General features: G+C 40.5%; 1 protein-coding gene across 3 annotated transcripts in view; it reads left to right on the forward strand.

The window, feature by feature from the left end:
* Window positions 1-20,187, forward strand: part of Nfia (nuclear factor I A) — a 344,021-nt gene that overhangs the window by 206,411 nt on the left and 117,423 nt on the right. The window lies entirely within an intron of this gene.

Below are 20,187 nucleotides of genomic sequence, written 5' to 3' on the forward strand. Positions count from 1 at the left end.
TGTGACTAATACAATAAAAATGCATCCTATTAACTTTTCAAGTTTCTAGTCCTTCCCAGTATACTCACTGCACACAGAGGTATATGTTGTGGAGCAACTTAGAGGTAAATACTGTGATGTCAAATGTGGAGTGGACACAGCACAGAGTGAAGGAAGTCAAATAGTAAACAGAGAGGTACTATAGCTAGGTAGAATTGTGGCCATCTTTTTTTCCCCCAGCGTAGGGATTATAGTTTACAAAAATGTGTTATTTCAAAATAGCTAAAAGAAAAAAATCTTTAAATATTTTCCTCACAAAGAAATGACAAATAGCCAGATGTGATGGTGCACATCTTTAATCCCAGCGCTTGGGAGGCGGAGGCAGGAGGATCTCTGTGAGTTCAAGGCCAGCCTGGTCTACAGAGCGAGTTCCAGGATAGCCAGGGCTGTTCCACAGAGAAATCCTGTATCAGGGGAAAAAAAAGAAAGAAGGAAGGAAGGAGGGAGGGAGGGAGGGAGGGGGAAAGAGAGAGAGGAAAAAGAAATGACATATTCAAGGGGATGCATGTGTAGATTGCTCTGATTTGATCATCACACAACACATGCACATATGGAACACAAAGTAATCCATAAATATGTACAATTTTGTGTTGATCAAAACTACAACTTAAAATAACAAGAAAATGAAGATAGGGTAGAGAATGAGAAAAACAGCAAAAAACGGGGGCGGAGGAGGCAAAGAAGAACAAGACAGCAACATGAAACAATGAAAAGTTCTCAGACCCTGTTGGGAGGGTAGAGGTTAAGCATGAGGCACTGTATCCTCCTGCTCTCCAGGGCACCAGGTTGAATGCGCCTCCCACAGCCTCCATGGTACCTGGGATGGCCATGGGCTGCATAGAATAGATCTCCGCACATGTGAGGAGCAGTAGAAAGCAAGGAGTGTGGAGGCTTTGACATTAAAACTTCAAGTTCATGGCCATGGTGACTGACAGGTGGGCTGTGAGATTTGGTGACTATGCAGACCTCTAAACGGATAATCTGGGAGGCCAGACAATTTTATACATTTCTGGGTAAGCCTTGAGGATGAGGATTCGTTTTGTGCCAGGCCTGATGCCAAACCCTGTGTGAATTGCCTCTCTGTGAGTTGAATCAACCTGAAAGTCCATTGTGTCCCCAAAGCCTGCCCTCCTAATTAATCCTCAGAAGGATGGAGGAAGTTTCTAAGGCTTGGTTGGCTGTAAAGGATGGAGGCTGGAACTCAAACCCAGGGCCTGGGTGCAAAGGATTGCCTTTCTGAACCTGACCATCTTCAGAGACACACTGTCAGTCCTTTGCCTCCCTCCCTTCTCTAGATCTCTGCCTGCCTCTCTTTTAACATTTTCGCTCATCACACTACAACCCTTGTGGTGGAACTTAAGGCTTGGTATAGAATTGTATTTTCTCTCAGTCTTTGTTTCTGGAAAGCTTTCTCTCACTCACCCACTTCTACTTAAACAATTACCACTGTTCGTAACTAGGTACCTAAAAGATGTGGTTGGCCCTTGTATTTCCTAGCCTATGAAGGTTAATCCCAGAATCACTTGCTTTTAAACTTTTGCTGCTGGTATGCTGGCATGGAGTGCTGGAGTCATTTCTTTGGGATCAGCATTGCCTTTTCATGTCAGGTACGAAAGACCCTCATGTTCCCACAAGAAGAACTGTCTCTATGCACGAGTTTGAGCTACTCTGTTCTTCTGTGTCTTGGAGTCCTGGGAAATCCTTTTCAAATTCAGCTTACCTTCCTCCATCATAGCTAAGCTAACACTGTCCATACTGGGGAAGTCCAGAATGAACTGAGTTGATTAGTGCAGAACACACTTTATGTAAAAGCAGTAACAAAACAAAGCTCTGGTGGGACATCATGGGCATGTAAGAATCTATGCGTTCTACAGCCATTTCAGCTAGGATCCAAATGTCTGTCCTTCCCCAAGTCCATGTATTCAAATCCTGACCCCATGGGATGTTACTGGGAGGTGGAGCCTTTGGGGAGGTGATGGAGTCATGAAGGCAGAACCCTTATAGCAGTCCCCAAAGAGCTTAGGTACCCTTTTGTCTCATGGGGATGCAGATGGAAGGTACCATCTCTAAGGAAGAGTGTTGTCAGGGAAAATACAGACTGTTGGCATCCTGTTCTCAGAATCCCAGCTACCAGGAGTGCAGGAAGTAAATTTTATTGTTTAGAAGCACTCAGTTTATGATATTTTCCTAAAGCCACCTAAATGGATTAGGCAACCCTGCAAGCCAAGAAAATGTGATGTACTTCTAAACTGTAATGAGTGTCAGTCCCCTGGATCAGTGATGAGAGATGAAATAGGACCCAGAGTTGACCGTGTTTCCTCTCTATGATTTTATGGAGTTTTTCTCCAGAATGACCAGGATGGTGAGGGAGTCATGTGTTTGTGATCAGGCTAAACCTTCATGAACCTTCAGTGGATCCATTCATAGGCATCTCTGAAGACTACTGATTTCTTTGTGCCTTTTGTAATGAAAACTGATGTTCCTGAAGTAGGGCTGGGAGCTATTCTTTGTCAAGAGTTAAGAAATATAGGCTGCCTCATCTTTCTATAAATGTAAGTTGCTATTGTTATTATTATTATTATGTGAGAAGCCAAGTGCTCCCTACAGAATTGGGATGTGGTGGTACAGAGAGAGCATGCCTGGCTGTGAACACAGGCAGAAGAAGTATGATGATATTGTCTCTTGGTAATGAATTTACCCTTTCCACAGATTATGACCCCTTCTGTAGCTGAACTCCATGAGGGAAAAGTCTCCTAGAACAACCTAGTAGCACCTGGAATTTTTTGGCTTTCGATTTGTAAGCTGGAAAAATTTAGTGGCACCCAGGTTCTCTCCATTTGAATGTCAGAAATGGGTGGTGGAAAGCAGGTGGTAGTGAGAATCTTTTAACAAAGCGATAAATCGAGGCTCTTACACGCTTTGCCATTTAGTGCTTGAGTCAAAAGATGAGACAAGTGGGGGAAATCCCATAGGAACTCATCATCGTCGCTGAAAATGGAAAACACCGAGATCTCATTATTTGTGACACTACAGGAAATAACAAAGATTTATTTTCTAAATGAATGAGTTGAGTGTGAAGTCCAGGTTCCAGAGGCTGTATGTAAAAGGAAACGATTTGGTCAGCTTGAGTTCTTACAGCTCGGATAGTGTTCTTTTACACAAAGACCAACTATGACATATGTCGTTTTATAATAACAACAGGGTGGATTTCTTTAGTCTTGTTTAGAAAGGAACAGGGAACTCGACCTCAGCACTGACTCCCGATCGTGGCCTAACTGGGTCCATTTGGAAGGTAGCACAAAATCTTATACCCAGGGCTGCTGAGCTAACATGGACACAGTGCTGACAAGAGCAGGGCCAGCAGGGATGATGCTGACTGAAGACCTACTATGTGCTTCAATTAGATCTGTACATATGTCCCAGAGTCGATTACTGACTTCTTCGTTTCCTGAGAAATTGGAGGCAGGAAAGTTTAAGTGATCTGCTTGAGCTCCTATCATTAATAAAGGACAGGCCAGGATGAACACTTAACTGGTTCCAGCCATCTGCTGTTGAGCAGCCGGCCTGCAGGGACAAACTCTGAAACCATTTCCATTGGTGTGATTGTAAAGGGATAGAGGCCAACTGTTCACCAGCTCCGGGAATACGCGGTAGAGTTTCTTTTCTCTAGCTTGTTCTTTCATGCCCCACCCCCACCCCAACACACCTTGCTGAGTTTCCTGACAGATCTTACTGACCATGCCTTTGCTATGTTTATCTGACCTGTGAGACTGCACATCACTTAAGTAATAACCAGCTTAGCACCAGACCATCTGAACAGAGGGCCATGTCAAAGTGGATTGGGGAGAGATTGCTGGGTTAATGCACTGCATTAAGGCCTATGTATTGCCAATCTTGATCTCCTTCTACAGTGGCCCAGCCCTCCAATTCATCACTTCATTTATTTAGTGTATGTAGATGTAGGACAATGTGTAATGCCCAAGGACAACCTGTGGGAGTCAGTCTCTCCACTATGTGGGTTCCAGGAATTGAACTCAGATCCTTGGGCTTGGCAGCAAGTGCCTTCACCTGTTGACCTGTCTTATTCCAATTCACAAATCTAAACATGATTTTTCCTTCCTTGCGTCTTTTCATGTTTCTGTAGCTTTCAATAATGAGAGAAAAAAATCCATGCAGAAGTTATTACATAGAAAGGTTTGGTTACATTTTGCATTAATTCAAGAGTAAAGTTAAACCCCCAAAGTCTAGAAATGTTTCCTTTTCTCCTTAATTTTCTATTTTATATAACGATCGTATAAAGTGAAAGCAAGCACTACTTTTCTTTGTAGTATGGTGGAAGTCTGTCTTTAAAGCTGTTGGCTTTGAACACTTTAGAATGTCTAGGGAGTTTTGCTGTCACAGAGATTGTTTGCAAGCTAAATCCTGTTGGATTTTCTCTGTCAAGATGGATCTCAGATGAAATGGCAATTCAGTATCTGTCTGTCTGTCTGTCTGTCTGTCTATCTATATATTTATTTATTGTGTGTGTGCTTGGGAAATCTCTTTGGTGTGTTGGGCTGGTGGCCACATTTTCACTATTGTAGATGTGGTATAAGGCTTTAACAAGTCTTGCTGGAAGGGTAAGATGCTGCGGTGATGATAGACCCCTGGAGAAGAATGGGCTGAGCCTGCAAACATTACTGCATGCCTAATGCTTGTCAGAAGCTCATTAATACTTTAACCAAGCTCAAACCCAGAAGTAATGCAGTGGAGGCTTTCCCCCTTGTCTCAGGATGCTTTTCCTGAGAGGAAGCATCTTCCTTCCATTCAGCTTATGGGAGAGAAAGGAGGTAGGATAAGAGCTAAGTGTCTTGTGATGCCCTGCACAGTCCTGTGCAGTAATCCCTCCCCCCCCAAACACACACACACGGTGCCAATAGTGTTCCTATTAAGAAAGGGTACCAGACTCTTCAGCCTCCTTAGTGTTTCCCAGAGTTCCATTTCTGGTCATTAGCAGATGAAATGCTCTCCGATTCCCTTCTGTCTTCTCCCCTTTCCTTCTCCTCTCTTCTATCCTCCTCCTCTTTCCCCTTCCCACATCTCTTCTTCCCCTCTTTCCTCTCTTTGTGCCTCTGAATTTCCCAAACACTCTTCTAGAGTCAGGTTGAGGATTTTATCTCTCATATACTCTGGGGCTCCTTCCTCTGTGCCCCATAGCCCTTGTTACCCAAGGGGCTCCTCCTGAGGCGTGGCCTACTCTCATGCCTATGCAAATTACAGCAGGCACCTATCCAGTCTTCATTCTATAACTCCAGCTCTCACAGGACACAGCTAAATTGTAGGCCCTTGGTAAACTTGGCTGGATGAGTTATTGATTATGTATTGTGCTGGGGTTGAGTTAAAAATGGGGGTTTCTCAGCACTATGGTGTTCTTGTTCTGAGTCATTGTCTGGTACCTTGTCAGATATTTAGCAGTTTTTTTAACCCCTAGTGACTAAAGGTCAGGAACCCCTGATACCCACACAGTTGTGACAATAAAAGATGTATTCAGACCTTACCAAATGTCACCTGTGGGAAAAAGCACACCAAGAAACTTTGAACTAAGCTGTATGTGTGTGTGTGTGTGTGTGTGTGTGTGTATGTGTGTGTGTATGTGTGTGTGTATACATATACATATATATACATACATATACATATAAGTGTGCATGTATATGTATGTATATACACACAGTGTAGCATCAGTAGTTTGCTGTTTTCATGAACAGGTGTGGAGTTCTTTTCAAATTAGCAAACTGTACACCAAATTGTTGATGTTTGAATATTCTGTGAGCTCTTGAAATGGACAGAAGTTCAATATTACAAAATAAAATATCTCTTCCCTTATGAAAGCCCTTAGGAATTCACCATCCAAGTCAGAGGTGTCCAGAAGTAGCATGAGCAAAACTTGAAAGTGGTGCCTTTGCCAGGTAGTGCTGGAGCCTGTGCATTAATTCATTCCGTCCTCACTCCATAGCTAGAGTAAGAGATTGAGGAGCAAAATTATTACATTAGTTGCCCCAAGGTCTTCAGCCATCAGTAAAAATGAGCTGTGGATGTGTGCTCAGTGGAATACCTGGTCACAGTCCTGTGCTGCCCACCTCTCTCTCATGTGATTCTTTTTGTCTAGTGGAGAAGAAAGGTTCAGGGCGCTGTTTAGAGCTTGGTTGCCACCAAGATGTAAGCAGCCATGTGTTACTCATTTTGTGTGGTAATCTGCCCTCTTCACAGGGTTGTATATCTGATATTGACACACCTGGCTGTGTGGGTACATACTTACAATATACAGGGTTGCTCTTTGGGTGGTGAGAAGTAGAGTTCTGAGAGGTAAACCCTAGACACATAAGAGATTTGCATTTTTCCTCATCTTTCATACACAGGAGGCCACTGCAAAAGTCCACATCCCTCAAGAGCCCTCAGGTAAAAACAGTGAATTAACATGGATCCAGAGCTTCATTAGATTTCTTTATTTACCAATTTAATTTCAAAGCCCAAACAAGTTACTACATTTTGGTGTTCCCTCCCTTCGTGTGTGTGTGTGTGTGTGTGTGTGTGTGTATGTGTATGCTCATCCACGAATGAATTTGTGTACACCTGTAGTTATGGATGTCCATTCATGTGGAGGCCAGAGGTTGGCTTTAGGTTTCTTCTTCTATCAGTTTCCAGTTTATTCTGAGACAAGGTCTCTCGTTGAACTTAGAGATCACTGATTTGGCAAGACCAGCTAGCCAGCAAGCTCCAGGGATCCTCCTGTCTGCACTGACTTTTTACATGGTTCTGGGGATCAAACTCACTCCTCTGCTAGCACAGCATGTACTTTCCTGACTGAGCTGTGTTCCCAGACCACAGTTCTCAACCGCATTCTGTAATTCATTGCTAAACACGTCCCCGGGACTTTGACCTGGAAAGAAAGTTCACATGGGATTTTTTTTTTTTACAATAAGACTTATTTTCTTCGGAGTCTCATTTTGATGCTAAACAGCAAATAAAAAACAAACCAACAAATAAAACATATAAATTTGTTTATTTTAGTAAACCTGCTCCACTTTCCAGGGTTCTCTCATCATTTTTGCTGTGAAGATGGCATAGCTTTGATCTTTTGCATTTGAGAAGAACAAAGTAGTGGATGAGGCTAGATAAAGCTGTCTATAATGGGACAGGAGTCTCGGGAAAGGGGAAATGGTATTAAACAGTAGTAACTACTATGAGAGACTATGGGTTTACTGAGCTTGAGGTGGGGGGAGTAACCTTCCTACTGGGTTTGGTGAAGGATACTGTCTTGGGCTGAAAAGCTAAGGTTTCATTTTCAGTAGTTGTAGCTAGAGTTTTCCTGCCTGGCCCACAGTCAGGACAAATCTCTGTCACCCGCCAGTCCCACAGCCGCTCAGACCCAACCAAGTAAACACAGAGACTTATATTGCTTACAAACTGTATGGCCGTGGCAGGCTTCTTGTTAACTGTTCTTATATCTTAAATTAATCCATTTCTATAAATCTATACCTTGCTATGTGGCTCATGGCTTACCGGCATCTTCACATGCTACTTGTCATGGCGGCGGCTGGCAGTGTCTCCCTCTGACTTCCTGTTCTCTCAATTCTCCTCTCTGTTAGTCCTGCCTATACTTCCTGTCTAGCTACTGGCCAATCAGTGTTTTATTTATTGACCAATCAGCAACACATTTGACATACAGACCATCCCACAGCAAGTAGTATGGAAAACGAAGCTACTGTCTATAGGCCAGGCCAGACATGTATACATGTATGGTGATGACAGTCATGGTCATCCTGCCCATAGCATCATCTTCTGATTCATTTCCAAGGCTCAGACCTCTAGAGTCAGTGGCTTATCATTAAGTTTGGGAATGGTGTCGTAGCTGAGGGTAAGTAAGTTGCTTGAGTTGAAATCCTGCTTGGTTGTCACTGGCTACGTGACCTTGAGTTAGTTGCCTGAAAACCGTAAGGCTATGCTCAACTGCTTTAGCCGAAAATCAAAGCTATCATAGCAAGAAGGAAATGACACAGGACAAAGCAGAGTTAAGTTCAGGCTCAGACTGAGCACTCAGAAGAGATCAGCCCTCACCTGTTTCTTTTATTTGGGCACACATGAAGAGATGTGCCGCCTCCTTTCAGCTTTGCATGGCTACTCAGGCAAGTCTTAGCGGGCTTGTATAGGCCATCCTGAGCCTCCAGGGAATCTTTCCTGACCAGTCTTCTCAGAAGCTGCTTCTACCCCGAGAGCCCTGTACCCTCCATAGACCAACTCTCATATGGCCTCCTCCCACTGACTGCAAGTACCTGAAGTTCCAATATACGGAGCTTCTTGCCAGCCACAGTACCCAGAGCAGAAGGGGATCCAACAAGTGTTCTGAAATAAATTGATGAAAATGTACTTAACTTACTTCAGGTCACAAAGATAGTAACTGAGTGAAGCCTATGTATGTATGTATGTATGTATATATATATATATATATATGTATATGTATATGTATATGTATGTATGTGTATGTATGTATATATATATTAAAAGCTATAAAAATTAAAAATATCTCCCTAGTAATCACTTCATGGAATTGTGATTGGTTCAAACAAGTATATGTTTGCACTACACTCCGCATGTAGAAATAATATCAGGAAGTCATCATTACATCTGCCTGAAAAGCTGTTTTTCCTAGGCTGCGGACACAGAGTTGGTTGGTGTATGTTCTGAGTTCACCTGTATATGGTTCTTAGGTTAGCAGCAATAAGTGTTTATTGAATGAATAAATAAAGCTGTAGAAAAATAACCTAGGAAAGTATTTAAGGCACCTTTAAAAACAAATCACATTTGGCTTCTAACACATTGGCTTTGATGGTAATTGGAACCCCAGATATTAGCCCTGAACCCTACTAACTTTTGTACAAGTGATTGCTATTTTTAAAAAAAAAAGCAGAATAACGTAGGCTTCATCAGTAGTAGCCAGAAGGGTTCCACCTTCAAGATAGCTACAGTTCATGTCCTTTATGGCACTGCTTCTAAGATTAGAGTGAGAGATGTCTATGGTAGTGTCCCTGACAGCTTACATCTGATTTAAACATGCTTTGCTCGGTGAGGGTGTTTTAGGACATAATCGAAGTTAAACTCATGGCCTGCATACAAGGGTTCCTGCTTCATCTGTAACTATTCTGCAACCTTGCAGAGGTTTATGGGTTTCCTTGGGTTAGGGACAGAAATAACTAAGGGAATAACCCATTGTAATTTATAAGGCAGAAGGACTTTGCCAACTTGGCATTGGGTATTTGCCCTTACTTTTTACTAGTGGGAACATGATAGATAGTCTGAAAAATATCAGAATGATTAGACAGCAGACGTTCAGAGAGCACTGGCAGAGTTACCCTAGTCCTCAACTAGCAGGTAATTTAGGCCACTGTTGGACCTGCTGATTGGTTGGCATCATGCAGCCTGTGGTTACCTGGATTGTTCTATTTCAGGGGTGGTAGTATCCTCTTCTAGCAGTAGGGACATGGTCATTTGGGTCCTATGTTCAGTCTTATTTCACCTACATCTTTGCACTCATGGTAGAGAACAGAATGTATATATGTTTTCCAGTTTTATATATTACTTCAGATTTCTGTAGCAGCTATAGTTTTAATGCCTGGCTTCTGATAGTTTGTGCTGGAGCATTGGATCCAATGTGTCAGATAGTTTCCATGTAAGATTATTCAGTATTAAATATGAGGTGAGGTCTGAAGGCAGCTTTTTTAAACTGGGTGGAGGGGGGACGTCAAAATGGGAGGTCCTTTTTGGTTTTCCTAGGGAAATGTCAGCAGTCAGTGGTGAAGACTACTGTGCGGGGTTGCTAAGTGTCCTGCAGTGAACAGTTTCCTTCTAAACTCTGGAAGCCAAGCCCTTCAAAATGCTGACGGCCCTGACGAGAAGCAGTGCAGTAATTCTGAGAATGTGAGCATGCTGTCTTCCAGCTGAGTCCGAGAGAGACTCAGTTCATTTTGTGAGAACAAAGGTCCTATTCCCTAAAATCAAGGAGACTGCCTGCATCCCAGAGTGCTTCAGTGATCAAAGTCTGTAAAGTGAAGCCTGTCGATCATCCTCCCGCCTAAAAGGCCAAACTCTCTTAGCATTGATTTTGAGCTACGAGGAACCAAAACCCCATCTTTAGTGAGGCTTTCCGGCAGCTCTCTGTTTATGTTGAGGTATGAAGCCAGAATGTGGAGGCCCTAACAAAAATGAGTTTTTCCTCACTTAATATGCATAATAATTGCTTATATCCTACCCATTTAAAACTGTCAGAAGCACTTCCCATTTTTTAAAAAATGTAAATGGCTTTTATTTGAAAAATATTTTTAAAGCTAGATTCTAAATACCCATTTTCTAGAGCAAACAGCATGGACACATTAGATATCAACAGGAGTTTTCAGGAAAGCAGATCCTTTAAAAAAAAAGTGAAACTAGGGAGAAGAAAAGCTGTTGTTTTCTTTCCCAGGAAAAATCTTTGTCTACTGTCAGAAAAATGCACTTTAGGTCCATTTATAAAATTTATAAAAGCAAGTTATATTTAAACTTATATTTGGAAATTGAAATTATTATGTAGTTATTATGAATGTTACAGATGAGTACATATATGCATAAATAAGATTATAGTTGGGGATTAGATTTGTACCTATTTTATTTGAACTAATTTAAAAGCTGAGTCCTATTAATCCCTTTATTTTGGAATAACCTGGGAAAACCTATCAGAGGGTTTGTTTTGAACAAGTTTTGTATTACTTGCTTTGGAAAATAATTTTATTTTACCCAAATATTTACTCAAATAAATTAGATTATCAACATTTTCATTTATGTATACATGTGGATATTTAATATTCCATGTCAAAAGGAAAGAAGTAATTAGAATTTTTTTCTATTAAAGTTTCTATAAGATTAATGATATGAGCCATACCATACCTTTCTATACTCAAGGTTCTTTGATGAACATTTAAAATTTACTAGATCATTATTCCTAACAACAAACTTCTGTGGTAGGTGCAACCATTAGTGTCGATTTAAGACAAAGAGATTAAAACTTAGTATGATTTAGGATTCTAACATTCATGTACTTCTCCTACTTACTATGTATAAATAATACCATACAAACATAATTTTTGAATGGCAAAATTTTGGCATATGGATCATCCTATGCAAGAAAAGACAAATGTATTTCAGGTCTATCCCAATTTACATTTAGCTCAGAGAGTTGGGCTTTTCTAATCACAAACAACTAAAAACTGTCACACTTAGCATGTTTGATGATTATACATCTGAAATTGGGCTTCAAATATGGATAGATTTAAAACTAATTCTGGAGAAGTATACTGAACAAGGAAAAATTTGCTTCACTTTAAGTAAAGTTTCGCAAGCAATGGTAACAGACACTGGCAGGTTTGGGACTCTGTTGCAAGCTGACACTTTGAGGGAATGTTCTTAGCAAAACACTCACTTCAACGGAAATTAGGTCAGCCTTCTGGAACATTTATCATGTGTACCTGTCACCAGCCAGACCCAGTCCTAAAGTGAACTGAGATCGCACACAGTGGCCTTTCCTTCTCTGAGAGCTGAAAAGGACAATATAAACCAATAATTGTACAAATATGTGAGTTTGGCAGGAGCTCCCATTAGACTAAGGCCAACACCCATATAGTTGCTCTGGGGATTGACTTCCTTAATACTCTGTTTATAGAATTTTGAAACAGTAAATGGATTTGATCTGTTCTGAAAAACACGCTGTCCCATGGCTCATTTGGAAGAACATGTACAGTTGCTATAGAAGGATGTGGGCAGATGGCCTGTGTCTGAGTTGGAAGACAGTGCCACCAGCTTCTGTTTGTTCCATACCACTCAACCAGGTTGGTTTTGCCAGACATAGGTAATTATTTGCAGAGTTGCAAGGCCACCCCTACTGAAGCTAAGTAATTGCTAATTTTATATTGCAACAAGAGTAATCAGCAAAATCCAGAGCGGTGCAAGGTAAGATGGAGTGCATTGTAAAACCAAAACAGCATAAATGAGTCACAGCGCCGTGTCCTTTCAGTAATCATGTGGCATCATTTTGGTGGTTTCAGAGCAATGAGAAGTGAAAGTACACACGCATCAGCATATCTGTGTTTCAGCCCAAGGAACGAGGGTTTCGTGGATTAAAGTGATCGTAGCTCTGAGCCATTGTCTCTGTATCTGTTAGGTTAGGTTAACCTCTTTGGAATTCATCTTTTCTTATGTTCTTGTTGAGTGAGCAAGCCTACAGACTTAACATTGCTAACACATTCATGAAGTAAGGCAAAGAAAAGAATGAAATCATGAAATACTTACGCAGTAGCACAAGTCTACATGCCAAGAAAAAAAAAAAACTAGGATAGATGATGTTCATTCATCCACATGCACTGAATGAGGGCATGCAGTGTATTCTATACTGTTGATGAGAAACTTATAGTTCCTAATGGTGGTCCCTCCACCTGCCGCCACTGCCGCCACCGTGTGCCTGTGTGTGTGTGTCTGCCTCTGTCTCTGTGATGGTTCCCAATGAAATGTCCACAGTAGAGATTATTTAAGCACCCAAGGAAGGCATTATTAAACTTCAAGATATGTTGTCTTTGTAATATGTAAATGTAATATGAAATGTAATATGTAAAAAAAAAAGTTATACCTTATCTCTGTGGGCCTGTTTCATATGAGAATGTGAACTGTACAGCTGGGGAAGAAAATGAAGGATGATGAAATTCACCAATGATTTCTTGCTTGGGGAAAAAAATTAAAAGAAAACTTTAAAACAAAAAACCTCTCACCAACTTTCTTGATCATACCCTATTAAGCCAGGACCAGGAAACAATTTCTAATCAGCACTGTGATCTGGGCCCAGATTGTGCAGCCTTTTGTACTAGGCCTCAGATCTGTACTCTATTCACACATGCTCACTTCCAGCTGTTGTCATTGAAATCCCACATAATCTTCCAAGGTCGAAGGGCAGTCACCCATGGCTGCTGCAGTTAAAAGGTTATGCTGATTTCTGTTGTCAAATATTGGCCCTTTTCTCTTCCAATCACTCCTATTCTACTTCTTTTGAACAAGAAAAATCCAGCCTAGAATTGCATTACATGACTTTAAAGTCTTAAAAGGTGTTACTTCATTGTACTTACCCGATGTGGCCTGAACAGTCTAATTCATTCTGTTATATTTCACAAAGAATTATCTGGTACCTCTAAAATACTTTGTGTTTGTGCTAGACCAGCAAACTTCAAAGTACCATGGCCTACATGATTTGTAACCTGCAATAGTTTCTGCAGAAATGTATAATGTAGACTCTATGATTGAATAAACACCACAAATTATGGCATTAACGATAGAGTGATTATTGCAAGAATTGTACAAAGTAAAATGCCTAAACAATGGAAGCTCTCTATGATCTTAAATATTAACTAATGTTATGGAATTTGGAAAACTACAGATCCCTATGTATAAAATAGCTCTTTAGATTTGCTTTCTCTGTTTCCCTTGGAAACGTAATTGAAAGCATTTTTTTAACGATGTATTGCTTCAGTTCATCAATGATTTTCCTTCCATGCTTAGTGAACCAAAATCAGTTTTGAGTGTCTTAAAATTGGCACATAGCTGCTGGTCATCGCCTCTCCTTGTCATTGCCCGTGTCTTATGCTGGTTTAGTGAGCTGAGCTCTGTTAATGGTTTCACAGCCACGTGAATTAGACCTAAAAAGGAAAGGCAGGGTGATGGGCCATGAAGGTTTTCTGCTGTTTTACACCCATGAACCAGGGTAGCCCTCGGGTGATCCAGTTCCATGTCTGTTTCATTTAAGATAATCAGTTTCAGATGTATTCAGGGAATAAATTTCCTTATTTTTCCCTAATATATGCAAGGGCTCATAGTAGAAGCTGGAGTTATTACAAATAGTTCCAGCCATTTGTCAACTACCAGTTGTTACTGTCCATGTTTGTAGCCAGCTTTGATTTAGAACATGAAAGCAATAAGATACTGGTCCAAATCCCCCTTTTAGTTCAAAACTAAGTTAATTTAAGAGCATCAAAATTAATTGTTAAAAAATCAAATGTGTAAACTAATGCTTCTTCTATGCTAAGTATAGAGGCTTAACTTAGTTGATATAAATTTTTTCCAATTGTTTATATTTCAATGGCATATTTGAAAACACAGTCTCCAAAGTTAATAATTCTCTGTTCTTACACAAGTCTCCACTTGCAAAATATCCATTTCTGTTGTGGTCTAAACAGGGAAATCAATTTAATATTATAAAACAGACAAACAAATAGCAAAACAAAACAATGACTAGAAGGAGATTCAGCCTGGAAGAGGGGAACGCAGGCTTGAAAGCTCGTCCTCGGATATTTGAAGGGTCGCAGGGTGGAAGAGAGAGAGATTTACTCTGCCTTTACCAAAGGGCAAAAGTGAGATGTTTGGAAATTTACAGGAAGAAGCACATACTTAATGGATTTAAAAAAAAAACTTGACATTTATTAATCAAAATATCTTCGTTAAAATCATAGTATTGGTCACTACTAATAGGTGGCCTTGATGGTTCCTCCATATCCATGTTATTCCATGATGTCATGCAGCCAACATTCACAAACATACCAATAAGTTAAAAAATTTCTCTGAATTTTAGATGTTTTGTTAATAAATGTGGTCCTTTCACTAATTATTCAGTTACTTGTAACAAACAAATAAACCTTGTGAAATCATCAAGCAATCAAATGTACTTTAAACGCTTCTGATATTTAAATCTCAAATTTTAATTTAAATCTTCTGAAATTTCAAAGCAAAATAATATGTATTATATCATGCTTCTGTCTTTACAAATAGACATGTGAATTCTTCATGTTTTTAATACAAGGAATTGTTCCAGAAACCAGAAATATCATAAACTTCTCCAATGAACGGCAAATGATTTAGTCATCATGTAACATAAATTAGGTTAAAGTTAGAATTTGGCTTTATTGAACCCATAGAAGTAAATTTAACTCCTGAAACACCTGTTTTTTGAGCTATCCAAATTGAGTATAGAAGTTAACTATTTCAGTGTCAGTAAAAATGTAGTAATTTATATGCTACAATAGAGGCCCACCAAATAAGGTTACCTAAGTCACTGACCAAATCCTGCACAGAGAGAATGAGCTTTGACAATGTAAGTTTGTAAGCTACAGCAATGCCCTTCTGGTTCATTGACAGAGTGCAGAGATGATGTCATTGAGGTGGGAGGCTAGTGACATAAGAAAGTGCAACAGAAATCCTTTATAACCTCACATTATTGATTTTTGGCCTTTTGGGCAAAGTCAAGTTTAACTTCACCTTATTTATTGAGCATGTATGAAACACATGGAGCCGTATCTCTCGAGCACTTTTAGGCTCGTTCAGTACACAGAGGAGAACATGAACTCCAAGGAGGAGTTTTCTTTATGGAACTAGTGGCCTCTGAGAAGCTAGTACAGTGATATCCCAGGACACCCAGACTACTGCTGGAATAAGATAGGGTGAGGATAAGGGACCTTTTTCCTTCTCAGTGGCCAAGGAACATGGCCTGGAAAGGCTCCATTCTTAGCTTGTGATTGACTATGGTGGCAATTCAGTTCCTAAGAAGAGAATGGAAGTCATCACTTAATGAAACTGGCTGTGCACTGCAGTCAGGCTGCATCCATAACCAGATGAGATCTGATAGTTCAGGACAAGGAGGGCCTTGGTATCTGAACATGAAAAACACCTAGTCCTGTATGAAGTCCTATCTGTATCCTCTTCTGATACAAACTTCCTGTGTGGAGACACTCAGCTTCCTTTAATGGCCAGCCCTCCCAATGCCTTGTTCCTGGTTCTCTTCCCCAACATCCAGGCGGTTCAGTGGGTTACCATCTCTCGGAAGACCTAACTTTTACTGTCCTGCCTTAACATTCAAAGGTAGATAGATGTTCAGTCCTCCCATGGAATGAGGTTTGGTTTCCAGAGAATGACATTTTCCATAACAATTGCTGATATCATTGAGATAAAGAGGACGGCTTTTCTAAGTACTTACAAGAGAAGGTCCCTTTACATTCTGCTGCTCCCGCCCCACTGAGAATGGCTGACTTCCAGGTATTGAAACTGATGCTCAACTTGGGAATTCATTGAACAAACTTCAGTGAAAGAACTTTTTAGCCATCTTACATAAAATGAAAAGAGACCTGTTCCTATTTCAGTCTCCTATACAGTTGTTCTAGACTTAGAGCTAGACCATCGAGTGGGTCTAATGCTGCATCATGTCAGGTGTACTTAACAGAAGTCCATGTTTTCCCATCATTTCTAAGAGGCCCTGCTCAAAATGGAAATCTCGAAGTGTTTCCGGAGTTTACTGGGTTTACTCAGTTCCAGAGTTCACAGAGATCTTTAATGCTAGTAACATCTAAATTTCAAACTACCAGAATTTATTTTGTATTTTTGTTTCCATTTTTTCTTCATCTTGCAATAAGATAGAAAAATCTGATAAGTGTGATTTCCCTACAAGTCATTTTTATGACTCTGTGTGTGTGTGAGAATGAAAGATTAATCTGCTCGGGTTGCTTAGTAATTATGTCCACCATCTCACTTTTTCCATCATTTCTTAGGTTTCCTGTCTTAACTGCTATCAGCTAACAGAGTTCATCAGTGGGTTTTCAAATAACTACTGAAGGAACAAAACTAGCCACTCAAAGTTAAATAGAGTGTTTATACAGTCCTTCTGTCTGTCAGGGACAAGTTATAAATAAAATCTATCTGATAATTCAGTCATACGGTGAAGAGATGCTACCACAAGAGTGTGTGAAATATACTCTCTGTTTTCGTGTTTCTGGCTTGCATACACTCATTCACATACGCTCACCTTCCACTTCATCCTGAGACAACAGTAGGCTGCAGAGAGAAGGGTGAAATCATTTTGTGATGCTCTCAGTCACCATGATCCTAGTTTAAGTGTGAGACTAGATTTCTTGGCTCTTGGACTCTGCTTTTGTTTGTTGTCCCCAACAGTGGACCAGAATGGCAACCATTGCACACACCCAGGAGTTTCTTAGCAGAGAAACCAATGGCATCCTCTCCAGTGGAAGCCACATGGAAGTGGGTTGTTTTCCCTGTACCAGTCCTGTTCAGTTTGGAAGGAATATGCATGGATGGCTTGGTTATATTTGAATGCTTTAGTTTTCCAGAGCTTGGTTTAGTTCAACCTTAATTTAAAAAAAAAAAAAGTGAGAAAACAAATTCTGTGACTGTTTTTATTCAAAACTGAGGCCAGTTTGAGTTCTGTTCACTTAGGGTCTCCCTGGAGTACTTCCTGCTTGCCAGGTACCTTCCCTCGAACTGGAGTAACATTGACACAGAACAGACACTGCCGGCTCAGAGGGGGCACACTCAACACGAGAAAAAGGGAATCACCATTGTGTGTGCCCGCTACTGTGTTAGAGCCATGCACAGCACATCTGGTCAGGGTTGAAAACAGAGAAAGGAGTCCTTCCAGAAGTGCGGTCAGCGAGAGCAGACTGTTGGGACAGACAGGAGAGCTCGGTCTTGAAGGGCAGGTGGGAAGTGACAGAGCTGTAGGGAGTTGGTGCAACCCCTGTGGGACTCTTGCAAGGTTTCTGATCGGAAGTCCGTGCCGTTCCATTGGATGGATCGCAGGCTCTTCTGCACTTGCTGCTCTCCGACCTTGGAGCCTTTGTACGCCTGCCAAATGGCTTGTTCACTCTCTGTGCTAGCTGTCTTCTCCATACCTTCCAGACAGCACCTCTTGGGAAAGGTTTTCCTTCACCATCCTTTCTAATGCTCTTGTTACATGTTCACTTCATGTCAATTAGACTATTCTTTTTCTAATAATCTGTTTTAAACACTTTTGTGTGTCTCTATGGTGAAACTGCAAATTCTCTGACATTATGGACCATAGATCCAGCACAGTGCCTGGCCCGTGGTAAGCTGCTCAGTAAATATGTATTAAGTGAGTGAATGGTCAGTTCTGCCTGTCAGTGAGGGGGTTCTGGCTTCAGATTAGAGGGTGGATTAATGAGGATGCCAAGTGAGTCAACGAATAGTAGACAGCAGATGGTTTGGAGACTCCCCATCATGGTGGTGAGAACTGGGGATGCCCTCAACCTCAGTCTTGGGAAAAGCAGAAACATGAGAGGTGGAACAGCGTATGCTGGAAACCGAATCAGTGTGGACACATGGGGTTAGGCAGTTGTATAACGCCAGAGTGGGAATGACACAACACAGAAAACTAAAGACTTTGGACATGTTGGATCTGAGGCTACCTGTGAGATGTCTTAATAGTATGTCCAGTAGATGCTTAGTTTAGAAGTTTGGAATCCAGGAGGGCCAAAGGAAAAGATTTGAGCATCACTGGTTGAAAGATTCACTCATCTCTTTATTCACATATATTCACTAGCTACTTTAAAGATTCCAATGGTGAGCCAATTAAACATGAATCTAGTTTCCACAAATTTGTTTGCTCAGTGAGGGATGATGAAGGTCACCCTCCTCCCAAGTCCTTGCATCAAACTCAAACTAGTATTGAAGATAGCTTGGGCTGGCAGAATTAAGGAGTCTATGTTTATACTTACGTAGTTCAAAAATTCTTATGAGTCTTTTCTGAAAACATAGGCTTTCAGGGTGTGGTATCGAAGCAGGCGTCAGCCAGTAACTTGTGGGACAGAGAGAGATGAGCAAGAGCTGCACTTCCCATTGAGCTGTGTTTTTCTGGATGTTGTGTGCACAGCCGTGTACATTGTAGTGGATTTCCTTTGTTATGGTCTGTGGGGTAAATGTGATCTTAATGGTGCCCAGTAAAAAAGAAATGTTATGATCTGCTTTGACAAGGCCTCTTTAAGAGAATTTTTTTTATTTATTTGCTAAAGTTTTTACTTCTCAGTTCTCTCAGCCCAAGAGACAGTACCTCTAGCACTTATTAAATAGGATCTCCTAGATACACCCGTCTGTAGGTGGCTTTGATAAATTAAAGTTCTTAAGAACTTTTAAGGTGAACTTTTGCCATTTCATTTTAAACAGCGGGCTATGATTGGTATATATCCTAAAGCTTAGAACTATTTTCAGTACCATAGCTATCCTATGTTTTATCAGAATTAACTGAAAAATTTTACAACTTAGAAAATCCTTCATTATTCAAAACTTTGTTGTAATCAAAAAATGAACTCATAGCTCCACTAATGACCCTCTAAAACATGGCTGCTTCTGTACATTCCTGTGTGTGGCATCTAGTAAGCTTTCTGGTATATATGCTCTGAAGCACATGAGTTTTCTTCCCCTCAGCAATGTATGAAATCTAGCTTTCATGAAACATGCACATCATCTTATTTATGGGTTGCTGTACATTCAGATCGCTCCATTTTCTTACACTGAATTTCTTAAGGTGTGTGTCTTATTGTAAAGAAGTTTTTTTTTTTTAAATCTCTTCAGCTAACACTTGCTCTAATGTGTCACACTTAAAGCAGGTAGAGATTAAGCTGACTTCACATGCAAATCTCTCCAGTAGAATATGCCTTGTAAGGCACAGAATGCACACTGTAGGCACAGGAATGCAAACTGCCTGTCTTAGGCTTACACCCCTTGCCATTTGTAAGCTTAATATTTCTGAATACACCATGAAGCTGTACGATGTTTGTGGGATACAAAATCAGGTATTTTAGAGAAAATTAATTATATCCAGCTAAAATTAAGCAAACACAAAATTTAAAGCTGAAACAATTTTGAACCATTTATATATTATATATTTATATATATAATTTTTTATATCATATATAATATATAATAAAATATATATTATAAAAAATCAACCAACACAAAGTCTTCTTTCTCTAAATAAATGTGAATTTCTGTTTGTGTACAGAATGGTTCGTAGACTGCCTTTGCATTTCCTGTCTGGCTCTTCCAGAGTTCCCTCTGTAGGACCTCTCGAAAAGAAGGGAATACCTTTAAACCTCGCTTGATTTAAATGAACAGGCGACTAAGCCTGATCAGACATGCCTGTGGTGAATATCTCAAACCATTGTGAAGCTTGGCCGTCCTGGTTGGTTCCCAGGGATGCTGGGTCCCCATTGCCAAGCCTCGGGGGTCACCTCTTTTCTTTCTCTCTTT

The sequence above is a fragment of the Peromyscus eremicus genome, chromosome 2 (assembly GCF_949786415.1).
Source record: "Peromyscus eremicus chromosome 2, PerEre_H2_v1, whole genome shotgun sequence".
Classification (NCBI taxonomy): Eukaryota; Metazoa; Chordata; class Mammalia; order Rodentia; family Cricetidae; genus Peromyscus; species Peromyscus eremicus.